This window comes from Dipodomys spectabilis, unplaced genomic scaffold (assembly GCF_019054845.1).
Source record: "Dipodomys spectabilis isolate Male_0828 unplaced genomic scaffold, ASM1905484v1 ptg000276l, whole genome shotgun sequence".
Classification (NCBI taxonomy): domain Eukaryota; kingdom Metazoa; phylum Chordata; class Mammalia; order Rodentia; family Heteromyidae; genus Dipodomys; species Dipodomys spectabilis.
In genome coordinates this window covers 1,798,958-1,811,357 of record NW_024870953.1, presented here as the reverse complement: position 1 = coordinate 1,811,357, position 12,400 = coordinate 1,798,958, and positions in this window count along the sequence as shown.

Here is a 12,400-nt window from a genome sequence, read left to right as displayed (position 1 = left end):
CAGGAGTTCAAACCACATTACCAGCTCAATAAAAAAAAATCATTCGTCTTTGAATGGGGATATTTGTCCAAAAATTCATACCCAGGACAATTTTCAATGTCAAAGACTCTTTCACAGGCTCTTTCACAACTTAAATGGATTCCTCTGCTTGATTCACCTTATAAAAAATAGGAGCCATACTTCACATTAAAAGAGTGAGTGAAGTTTCAGAGGAAGAGGGTGGAGGAGAAGCTGGAGGCTAAACAAGCTCTCCCATAGAAAGCAGTTTTAGTGTTCCAGTGAACAGTCCTAGGCTAAAGAATCACACCAAGTGTGCCATCACAGTACAGAAAATTTGGCCAGAGGGGAAATCCAGGCAAGGAGACAGATCTGAGCACTTGCCAGTAGCCACAGCTGCAGCAGCAGTGGCAGCATTGGCAGCAGAGGGGGCCAAAGCTTCCAAACCTATGAAGAGAGTCCAGTACAAAGGCAGCAGATGTGGCAGGCGAGCGATTCTACACTACGCCAGCAAGAACAGACAAGGAGTAGATATCTTCATCCTGCAGATCACAGACCAGAGACGGCCCAGGAACCAAGACTCTGGCATGACAGAACCCTGACATCCTCTGTCCTTCTCAGGGATCAGAGGAGGAAAGGCCACCCCTCACCCCCAACACCAGAGATCTCCATCTTTGATACTGACAAAGGCCTGGCTGAGCAAACTAGCTCCAACTAAGGCCTCAAGAGTCATTTAGCAGGTCATAAGAAACTGACCTGACCTGGCAGGCTCAGCTCCACGCAGGGGAAAGTCACCCTGCCCAGGCAGAAATAGCTCTGCCCACAGAGGAGTGACTTTCTACACTTGGAAGAGCCAGAGGCTAACACTCCCTACAGCAGCCTGGAAAAACTGTTGAAACTCAGTAAACATAAATCCTAAGAATGGCTCCAGACTGCGCTCTGTGAGAGTCTCAGGAGCTAGCCCCTCAGGGATAAGCCACTGTAAGCTGAAAGGCCTCAACCCTACCCAGAACCTAGCCTCATCACAGCATCTCCAAACTAGAGGAAAGAGCCATCTCCCTCTTTTGTGACTCTAAGTAGATATCCCTCCCACTGAACTAGCCTGGGAGGAGGATCCCAAAATTGTGGGTAATGTAGAGCATTTTTCTGCCTGCTCAAACAAATTCACTTAAGAAACCAATCAAGCCACAGGAAAACCAAACACCAAAAGCAGAACAGAGACTCCACCACGAGACTGGTTATGGATACAGGGGAGATACATAATCTTTCCATCCCCCCACCAAAAAAAGCCAAAATTCAAAGAACTCTTTTTATAAGCTTTTTTAAATTTTTATATTTAAACAATTGTTTTCTATTAACTTTTTTTCCTCTCATAATTTTTATTTTAGCTGTATATGTGTGTGTGTGCTTTTAAAATAATCTCCTTGGAACTTTTGGTCCTATTTTGTAATTCTTTTCATTTTTTCCCTTTCTTTCTACTTTGTTGGTTGTTTTTCCAGCTGTGATGACTTCAACATATGTGTGCATTTTATTTCAAATTTTTGTGTCTATATTTTATTTCATATAACACAAAGTACAAAAAGACTCAGTGATTTAGAAATTTCCAAATAGAATTCTAAGATAGACACTCGAAATTTTGTTACAACTAGGAATGGGCAGTTCTTCTTAGTGGAGGGGATAACAGAATAACAGGGACATTGTTTCACATGATTTGAATTCTTCCTCCTTTTGCCTCACTATTTCCAATAGTATTACTTCAAAGACTTTATTGGAAAGAAAATAATTTTTTTCTGTATGAACTCAGAATTTTGGTTTAATTGGGACACACTACACTTTCATATTTCATGTTAACCCTAAAATCTTCTTTCCTTGATTTAAAATCACAGATATGAATTTATAATGCTAAAATAGCATCTACGAATTTATATGAAATAGTCCAAACTATTTTCACTTCACGCTATATGTAATATAGAGTGTAATAATAATAGTGATTAATATAGTCTGTAATAATGGACTTTGGGGAAATCAATTACAGTGGATTTTTGTGAGATAATAAATAACAGTAAAATTATATTTGATTCTATTTAAAAAACTCACAGTTACATCTAAAAATAACTCATAGTTATAAACTAATGCTGAAAAAGTAAGATTGCTTATTGGAAAAAGCCAGAAATTTCAATAAGTATGTTTTCTTTAATGGACTTGGATCTGTGCTTTAGTGGCTCATGCCTATAATCCTAGCTATTCAGAAGACTGAGATCTGGGGATAGTGGTTCAAAGCCAGCCTGGGCAGAAAAGTCTGTGAGACTCTTATCTACAATAAACCAACTGAAAACTAGAAACCGCACTGTGGCTCAAGTGGTAGAGTGGTAGCCTTGAGCTAAATAGCTGAGGGACAGTGTGCAGGCCTAGAGATTCAACCCCACAACCGACAAAAAAAAAATCTGACATGGATTTTTATTATTTAATGATTTTTTAATTGTGAAAATGTGTACAGAGGGGTTTCAATTACATGAGCAGTGTAATGAGTACATTTCTTATCAAGTATTATGCCTCCTCCTTTTTTTTCCTCTAATCATTCCTTCCCATCTCTCCCCCACTCCCACCTCCTGGTCCCCCCTCCAACCCAAAGTTGTAAAGTTCGTTTTTGATATAAGCTCTTATATATCTCATTGTTGCAATGGGTCCACCAGTTTCTCTATTTGAACAATTTATTTTTCCCTTCCCCTCCCCAAATTGTAGCAACATCAAAAGAGTGCTTATACCATGGGGAAGGGACAAAAAAGCGACAAGGAAATCATAATGTAAGTATGCTAGAAAAAAATAGCAAGGAAGAAAAACCATTTGAGTCCTTATCTTGGGTTTCATTTCACCTAATATCAACTTATCTGACCCTTTCTACTTGCATCAGACATATACTAGCAATTGCAAATAAGGGAAACCATGGACCTCTGTTTCTTTGGGCTTGGCTTACTTCACTTAATATAATTTTTCCAAGTCTCTCCATTTCCTAACAAATGCTGCAATGTCATTCTTTCTGATGGAGGCATAGAATTCCATTGTGTATATATACCACATTTTTTTTGATCCATTCATAGACTGAGGGGCATCTGGGTTGGTTCCATATCTTATCTATGGTAAATAATACTGCAATAAACATAGTTGTGCTGGTAGCTTTAGTATGGTCTTATTTTCGATCATTTGGGTAAATGTCAAAAAGTGGGATTGCTGGGTCATAGGGGAACTCTACATAGAGTCTTTTGAGGAACCTCATACTAGTTTCCAAAGTGGTTGAATATTTTTACACTCCAACCAACAATGCAATACGGTTCCCTTGTGGCCACATTGCCTCCAGCATCTGTTGATATTAGAGTTGTTGATTATACCCATTCTAACTAGGGGGAGGTGGTATCTCAATGTTGTTTTGATTTGCATTTCTTTTATGGCTAGGGAGGATGAGCATTTCTTCATGTGTCTATTGGCCATCCTTTCCTCTTCAGAGAAGTTTCTCTTTAAGTCTTTAGTCCACTTATTTATTGGGCAGTTGTTTCTTTGAGGATTTGTTGTTGAGGGGTTAATTTTTTGAGTTCCAGGTATATTTTAGATATGAGATCCTTGTCTGTTGTATGGCTAGTGAAGGTCTTCTCCCAATCCATGGGCTTTCTATTGATCTTGCTAGCTATGTCCTTTGCCATGCAGGTTTGCAATTTCTTGCAATCCCATTTGTGCTACCTTTCTTTATTTGTTGTGTTTCTGGGTCTCTATTAAGAAAATTTCAGCCTCTGCCAAGGAGACCTATGGTATGTGCAATTCTGTCCTGTAATGTTTTTAGGATGTCTGCTTTGATTACTAGGTCTTTGGTCCATTTGGAGTTGATTCTGGTGCAGGGTGATATATAAGGATCGAGCTTTAGTTTTCTACAAGTGATTAACCCATTTTGCCAGCACCATTTACTGAAGAGGCTGTCTTCCATTCTATTTTTTTTTAACCCCCTTATCAAAGATTAGATGGCTATAGGTCTGTGGGTTCATTTCTGTGTTTTCACTTTCATTCCATTGGTCCTGAGGCCTGTTCTTGTGCCAGTACCAAGCTGTTTTAATTACTATAGCTTTGTAATACTGTTTGAAATTTGGTATTGATATTCCTCCAGCACTGCTCTTTCTGTTAAGGATCATTTTGATATTCAGGTTCTTTTATTGTTCCATATGAATTTTTGGATTGCCTCTTCTATTTCCTTGACGAATGAGGTTGGAATTTTGATGGATATCACATTGAATTTGTAGATAGCCTTGGGAAGTATTGCCATTTTCAGGATCTTGATCTTTCTGATCCAGGAGCATGGGAGTTTTTGCCACTTTCTAAGTTCTGTTTTGATTTCCTTTTTCAGGTTTTTATAGTTTTCATGATAGAGATCCTTCATTTCTTTGGTTAATTCCTAGGTATTTCATTTTTTGTGAGGCTATTATGGAGTTCCTTTCCGGATTTCAGCCACACTTTTATGATTGTTGGTGTACAGAAAAGCCATTGATTTGTCAGGGTTCATTTTATACCCTGTTATTTTGCCAAAGTTTTGAATCAGCATGAATAATTTGAGAGTGGAATCCATGGGCTTCTTTAAATACAAGATCATATCATCTGCAAGAGGGAGAGTTTTACGTCATCTTTCCCTATTCCTGTACCTTTTAGGTTTGCATCTTGTCTTATTGCTGTAGCTAGGCATTCTAATACTGAATTGAAGAGAAGTGCAGAGAGTGGACATCCTTGTCTCATTTCTTAGTTAAGAGAAAATGGCTTTAGTTTTTCACCATTTAGTATAATGCTGGCTGTAGGTTTGTCATACACAGCCTTTATTGCATTGAAGAATGTTCCTTAGATTCCTAGTTTTTCCAGAGCTTTCATCATGAAGGAATGTTGGATCTTGTCAAATGTTTTTTCTGCATCTATTGAGATAACCATGTTGTTCTTATCCTTGTTCTTTTTGATATGATGAATTATATTAATTGATTTGTGTATATTGAACCAGCTCTGCATCCCTGAAATGAGTCCTATTTGATTGTGGTCTATAATTTTTTGGAGTAATTGTTGAAGTTGATTGGCCAAAATTTTGTTGAAAAGTTTTGCATCAATGTTCATCAAAGAAATGAGTCTCTTTGTTTCCTGAGTCCCTGCCTGGTTATGGGATTACGTTTATGATGGCTTCATAAAATGAGTTCGGTCTTGAACTTTCTTTTAAAATTTCTTTGAAGATTTGGAGGAGTATTGGTGTGTGCTTTGCTTTGAAGGCCTTTTATAATTCCGTTGTAAAATCATCTTGTCTTGGGCTTTTCTTAGATGGGAGTTCTCTTATTGCTGTTTCTATTTCAATGTTTGATATGGGCCTGTTAAGATGGTTTAACTCATCTTAGTCTAGTTTTGGCGTGTCGATATTTGCTAGGAGAAGTTCCATTTCTGCAAGTTTCTCAAACTTATTAGCAAGAGGTTTGAGAAGTATTCCCTTATAATGCTCTGAATCTTGTTTGTTTCTGTGGTACCTTTTCCATTCTGATCTCTGAGTTTGTTTATTTGGTTGTGTTCTCTTGTGTTTTTCTGGTAAGATTTGCTCAGGATCTGTCAATTTTGGTAAGTTTTTCAAAAAACCAACGATTTGTTGATTCTAGGGTTTTTTTTTGGATTTTAATTCATTTAATTCTGATTTAATTTTAATGGTATTTTTCCATCCACTGTATTGGGGTTTATCTTGCTAATCTATTTCAAGGATAATCAAATGTCTCCTTGAACTGTTGGTTTCATATCTCCTTATTTATTGACTGCCTTTACTGGGTCCCAGAGAAGCTGGTAATTTGTATGTTCATTTTTGTTGAATATCATGGACTTTTGAATTTCTTTACTAATCTCTTCCACAACCCACTGGTGATTCAACAATGTGTTGTTCAGATGGCAAAGGACATAGCTAACAAGATCAATAGAAAGCCCACGGATTGGGAGAAGATTGTCACTAGCCATACAACGGATAAGGGTCTCATATCTAAAATATACTTGGAACCCAAAAAATTAAATCCCCCAACAACAAATCCTCAAAGAAACAACTGCCCAATAAATAAGTGGGCTATAGACTTAAAGAGAAACTTCTCTGAAGAAGAAAGAAGGATGGCCAATAGACACATGAAGAAATGCTCAACCTCCCTAGCCATAAAAGAAATGCAAATCAAAACAACATTGAGATACCACCTCACTCCAGTTAGAATGACAAAAATCAAGAACTCTAACAACAACAGATGCTGGAGGGGATGTGGACAGAAGGGAATCTTACTTCATTGTTGGTGTGAATGTAAACTTGTTCAACCACATTGGAAAGCAGTATGGAGGTTCCTCAGAAGACTTCACACAGAGCTCCCCTATGACCCAGCAATCCCACTTTTGGGCATTTACCCAAATGTTTACAAACAAGACCATACTAAAGCTACCAGCACAACTATGTTTATTGCAGCATTATTTACCATAGCTAAGATATGGAACCAAACCAGATGTCCTTCAGTAGATGAATGGATCAAGAAAATGTGGTATATATACACAATGGAATTCAATGCCTCCATCTGAAAGAATGACATTGCCCCATTTGTTAGGAAATGGAAAAACTTGGAAAAAATACATTAAGTGAAGTAAGCCAGGCCCAAAGAAACACAGGTCCCATGGTTTCCCTTATTTGCAATATCTAGTATATGTATGAGTCAAGAGGAAAAGGTCAGATAATGTGATTTTAGGAAAATGAGCCCTTAGATATGTATTTTAAAGTTTTTTTTCTTTCTTTTCTTTTTTCTTTTTTCTTTTTTTTTGAGGGGTCCGGTCGTGGGGCCTGAACTCTGGGCCTGGGCACTGTCCCTCAGCTCTTCAGCTCAAAGCTAGTGTTCTACCACTTGAGCCACAGTGCCACTTCCGGCTTTTTTCTTTTTGCTTATGTGGTGCTGAGGAATCGAACCCAGGGCCTGGAGCATGCAAGGCAAGTGCTCTACCACTAAGCCACCTTCCCAGCCCTGTTTTTTTAATTCCATGCATGTGTTTCTAACGCATTTATAAGATTATTTCTTTGTTGCTTTGTATGTCCCTCCCCCACAGTATAACCCCGGCTTTCACTATATTTGATGTCAGTATAATTTGTGAAGGAGATGCGGAAAAACAAGTCGTTTAAGGATACAGGTGGACCTGTTGCAACAATGAGAAGTACAAGTTGTAATGTAGAAAACGAGCTTTACAGTGTCGGTGCAGGGAGGGGGGGGAGGATTCGGTGGTGGGGGGCCGGGGGAGGCTGGGAAGGGATGTGAAGGGTAAACAAAGGAGGAGGCTGCAATGCTTCATAAGAAATGTATGCATTATCCTGCCCATGTAATTTTTACCCCTCTGTACAGTATTTTCACAAATAAAATAAAATTAAATTTAAAAAAAAAAACAAAAAAACAATGTGTTGTTCAGGCTCCATGTGTTACAGTACTTTCTTTGGTGGCTTTTTCTGTTGAGTTCAAATTGTATTCCCTTGTGTTCTGAGAGAATGCATGGTATAACTTCAATGTTTCTGAATTTGCACTTCTGCCTTGTGACCTAAAATGTGGTATACTTTGGAAAATGTTTCGTGTGCTGCTGAGAAATACTTGTATTCTGATGCTGCTAGTTGAAATATTCAGTAGATTGTCTGTTAAATCTAGTTGATCTATGCAGTTGTTTAGATCTGTTAAGTTTTTTTTCTTCTTTTATAAAATTTTTTATTTTAAAAATACCGTACAGAGAGGTTACAATTACATGGGCAGATAATGAGTACATTTCCTATCAAGTATTGTTGCCTCCTCCTTTGTTTCCCCTTCCCATCCCTTCACATCCCCTCCCTCCCCCTAACAAAGTTGCAAAGTTCGTTTTTGGACATAACGTCATGTACATCTCATTAACATCCTAACAGATCAGCATTCAAATGCTTTTCAAATGAAACTTTTTCATAGTTGATGAAGTTAGTTTCCAAAAGTTAAATATAATTTAGCTTGCTGTATTACAGGTGACTGATTTGATGAAGAAAGTTGAGAGCACCTACATTAACTGATAGTTTAAATGACCTTTGAGCTTTTTTGTTTTTTGTTTTATTTTTATTTATTGAGTTTTTGCTGAGTTGATCGATCTAGTGGGGATAGTGGTGTCCCAGACTATTAATGGCTTTGGATCTATGTGAAACTTTAGGGAAAGTAATGTCTCTTGGTTAAAATTTCGGTGCTCCATTGTTTGGCGAATAGATATTTAGAATTGTAATATCCTCTTAGAGGAGAGATCCCTTAATTAGTATGTAGTGTTTTTCTTTATATTATCTCACTAATTTTAATTTGAAGTCTATTTTATCTGATATTAGGATTGCAACTTCCACCTGTTTATGTGGGCCATTTCCTGGGTAGATTTTGTCCCAGTCTTTCACTTTCAAAATATGTTTTTTGTTGTTGTTGTTGTTTTCTTTTTTTTTTTAAATTTTATTGTGAGAATATCTTACAGAGGAGTTACAATTACATGGGCAAGATAATGAGTACATTTCTTATCAAGCATTGTTGCCTCCTCTCTATTTCCCCTTTCTATTCCTTCCCACACTCCTCCTCTCCCTCCACCTGCTCCTCCCCCTACCCCCCACCAAATTTGTAATGTTCGTTTTTGGACATAATGACTTGTACATCTCATTGTTGCAATGGGTCCACCTTAATGAACCCCTAGATAAGTATTGAAATTTTTTTTTTGTTTTGTTTTTCTTTTCCTTTCATGCAAAATGTGTTTGTTTTATGGGCAAGGTGTGACTCCTGAAGGCAGCAGATAGAAGGATCTTGCTTTTTAATCCAACTAGACAGTCTTTGTTAAGTCCGTTAATATTGGAAGTTAGGAATGAGAGGTATTCGGGAGTTCTTACCATGTTATCCACCTTCTTGGGGGTTGCGGCTACTGGGTTCTTCCTATGGTTCTTGATTCTCAGTTTGGGTGCAGTTTCTTGGCCTTTATTGTGGTCTTTTTGATTTTCTATATGATGAAATCTTTTGTGGGGATGGTTTGGTGGAGACATATTGTTTAAGATTTTCTTTGCTATGGAAGGTTTTTATTTGACCTATGGTTATGAAGGAGAGTATAGCTGGGTACAGTATTCTTGGATGATAGTTGTTTGTCTTTAGGGCATGATATACATCATTCCATTCTTGTTTTAATTGTCTCTGCTGACAAATCTGAGGTTATTCTAATTTGTTTCCTTTTATAAATGTTTGATCTTATCTCCTTGACAGCTCTAAGGATCTTATTTTCCTTGGTCTGAATTGATCCTGTGGGGATTATGTCAGGTGGGATATAATTTTCCGGTAGGGTCTATTTGGGGTTCTTGTATCAGAATAGGCCTATCTTTTTGCGTGTTTAGGAAGTTCTATGCTAGGATTCTTTTAAATAAATTTCCTAGACCATTAATTTCTGTCTGCAGCTGCTCCTCTAAAGCCATTATCCTCAGATTAGGCCTTCAGATGGTGTATTCCAAATGTTGAATAGATCTATCATATTTCGTGGATTTGTCTTGGATAGTTGTGTGTTCTTTCTCTACAATATCTAGGCTGTCTTCAATCCCCAATATTCGATCTTCTGCATGGTCTAACCTGTGTCAAAACTTTCTACTTTGTTTTTTATTTCTTTTTCTACTAATTGGTCAGCTTTGATGGTTTCAAATTCTTTGTTGGAGCTTTGTTTTAGATCTTGTATGAATTTCTTTACCTTCTTAATTTGATGGTCAGTATTTATTCTCAAATTTGATTGGTTATGGATTCCTTGGACTCCAATTTCTTCTGTTGGGCTCCATTCACCATTGCATTTGGGGTCTCCCAGAATTCCTTCAGCTGTCTATTTATGAATTCCATGAAAGCCTCGATTGATCTTTCTAGTCTCATCCCGCTCTCGCAATTCCTGTATTACTCTTTGATTAGCTTCCTCACGTCTTTTAAGGAGCTAGGGGCTGTTTATTTCTCATTATTGTTGATGTGACTTAAATAAATTTATCAGATTTTTCAAATAAAATAAAGAGATATTAAAAAAGACATATTTAATCACAAAATAAAGCTAAAATTTTGAGTGAATTTTTATTCTACTCCTGTTCTCAGTTATCTTCATATAACATTGAGATAAGCCAAGCATATGTGTAAATTGACACGTATCAAGCACACAGAATTCTGGAATATTTGGGTTTTGATTCCTATATCAACTTCACCTAGCAAAGAAAATTATCACTTGTTTCATATCTTAAGTAATCTACTTAAAACAAGTTTTATTAATTTTATAAATAAATCTCAAAATCTATGGAATTGATGCATTCTATAAGTATTTGATGTCTTTTTTTATTTCCACTGAATTAATATTACATTTATTTTAGTTTCTTCAAATAAAATAATGACACACTTCAGGATAAAACATACCTGTTTTTGATTTTGGTTGCCAAAATGGAACTATTAGACATTTTGAAAATTTAATTTTCAATCCGAACCTTCAAATTTCACTAGGACTTTAATTGTGTTACTTACAACTTTAAAGTTAAAATAAAAGGCATTTTTAAATACAAAGCAAAATTATAAGTTATCACCTTATTCCCAGAATTGACTTTATGAGAAAATATAATTATATATATATATATATATATATATATATAATGATATACATACTGAAACAAAGTATGAGGTATGGAAACAGAATACTCCTTTTTTGGTTTTGTGTTTGTTATTGTTGTTTATATTTTGTGGTGATTCTGTCTCCTTACTTTATGCATGTTATATCCATTGTATGTCTTCAGGATGTGAGGTGGGCACAGAGCTTTAGGGAAAAGGGTGAAAAAATGCAGCAGTGGAGTTCATTGAACATTAATGAAAGTGAACTATTTAACATATGGGTAGGGACAGGAGGGAGGGACTCAGAACAAGTGAGGGAACTGAAGACATTTCATAAAAGGAAATGTATTCATTACCTGACTCATGTAATTGCAATCCCTGTATAAATCACCTTAATGATAACAACAGAATAAATTTATTTTAGAAAAGCAATTAAAGCATTGTTTCTTAGAATGCTAGAAGTTTGTTTTGTTCACTGGTTTGAGCTGGTTGAGTCTATCACTGGAAGTAGCTACATTGACATTTATTGGGCGAATTTGTGAGCTACTAGTAGATAAAAGTCAATTATGATTGTTTGTATGTTTTTTGAGACTCTGATTAATTTATTTCTTTGATCGAATTTATATTATTTCTGTCTACTGGTTTTTGGATTGGCTTGTTCTTGTTTTTCAAGGACCTAGTGGTGCATCATTAGTGCTGATTCTAATTTGTTGATGTACATACTCAAAGCTATAAATTTTCCTCTGACTATTGCCTGTGCTGTTGTGTCCCAGAGGATATAGAATTTTGCGTGTTCACTTACACTGAATTCCATAAACGTTGGAACTGACCTCCATATCTCTTAATGTAAGTTTGTTCCAAGTCTTTCCATTTCCTTATGAATAATGGTGTGATATAATTCTTTTGGAATCCATAGAATTGCATGAAACTGAAGAGTTTCTTCATGGCAAAGGAAAATGTTAGCAAGATATATAGAAATAGAAAAGAATGGAAGAATATTTTTACTAGCTAAGCACCAGACAAGGATTTTCATAACTAACCCATATTGAGAGATCAAAAAATTTAAACCCAACAAAAATAAGCTCTCAAATAAACAACAGTCTAATTAATATATTGGATAAAGGCTTAAAGAGAATTTCTTAGAAAAAGAAGTTAAATGACAAATAGATACCTCTCTCTTCATAAAAGAAAGGCAAATCCAAACAACGCTGTGATTCATCTCAACCCTGTTACAATGTCTTTTGTAAAAACGAACAATCACAGATACTGATAAGGATGTGACCCAAAGGAAACTGTATTACACTGTTGGTGGAAATTAATCTTCTTCATGCACTTTGGAAAACACTATGGAGGTGGCTCACAAAACTGAATCGAGACCTCCCTATGATACAGCAATTCAACTTTTGGGCATTTATCCAATAGAGCAGAAAGAAGGCCTCACTGGAGCTGCCAGCACAATCATGTTCATTGTTGCATTATTTTCTGAAGCCAACTATGGAATCTGCCCAGATGCTTCTCATTGTAAAAAAGGATCAATAATTGTATGTGTGTGTATGAATTATATATACATAATTTTTGATCCCTATTTACAAGTATGTATATATGTATGTATGTGTATATATATGTATCTGTATAAATATATATACATACATAATCAAATTCTATTCATCCATCAAAAAGAATAATATTGCACCATTCTTAAGGAAAATGGAAAACTTAGAAATAATCATGTCAAGTGAAATTAACTGGACCCAGAGAAACTT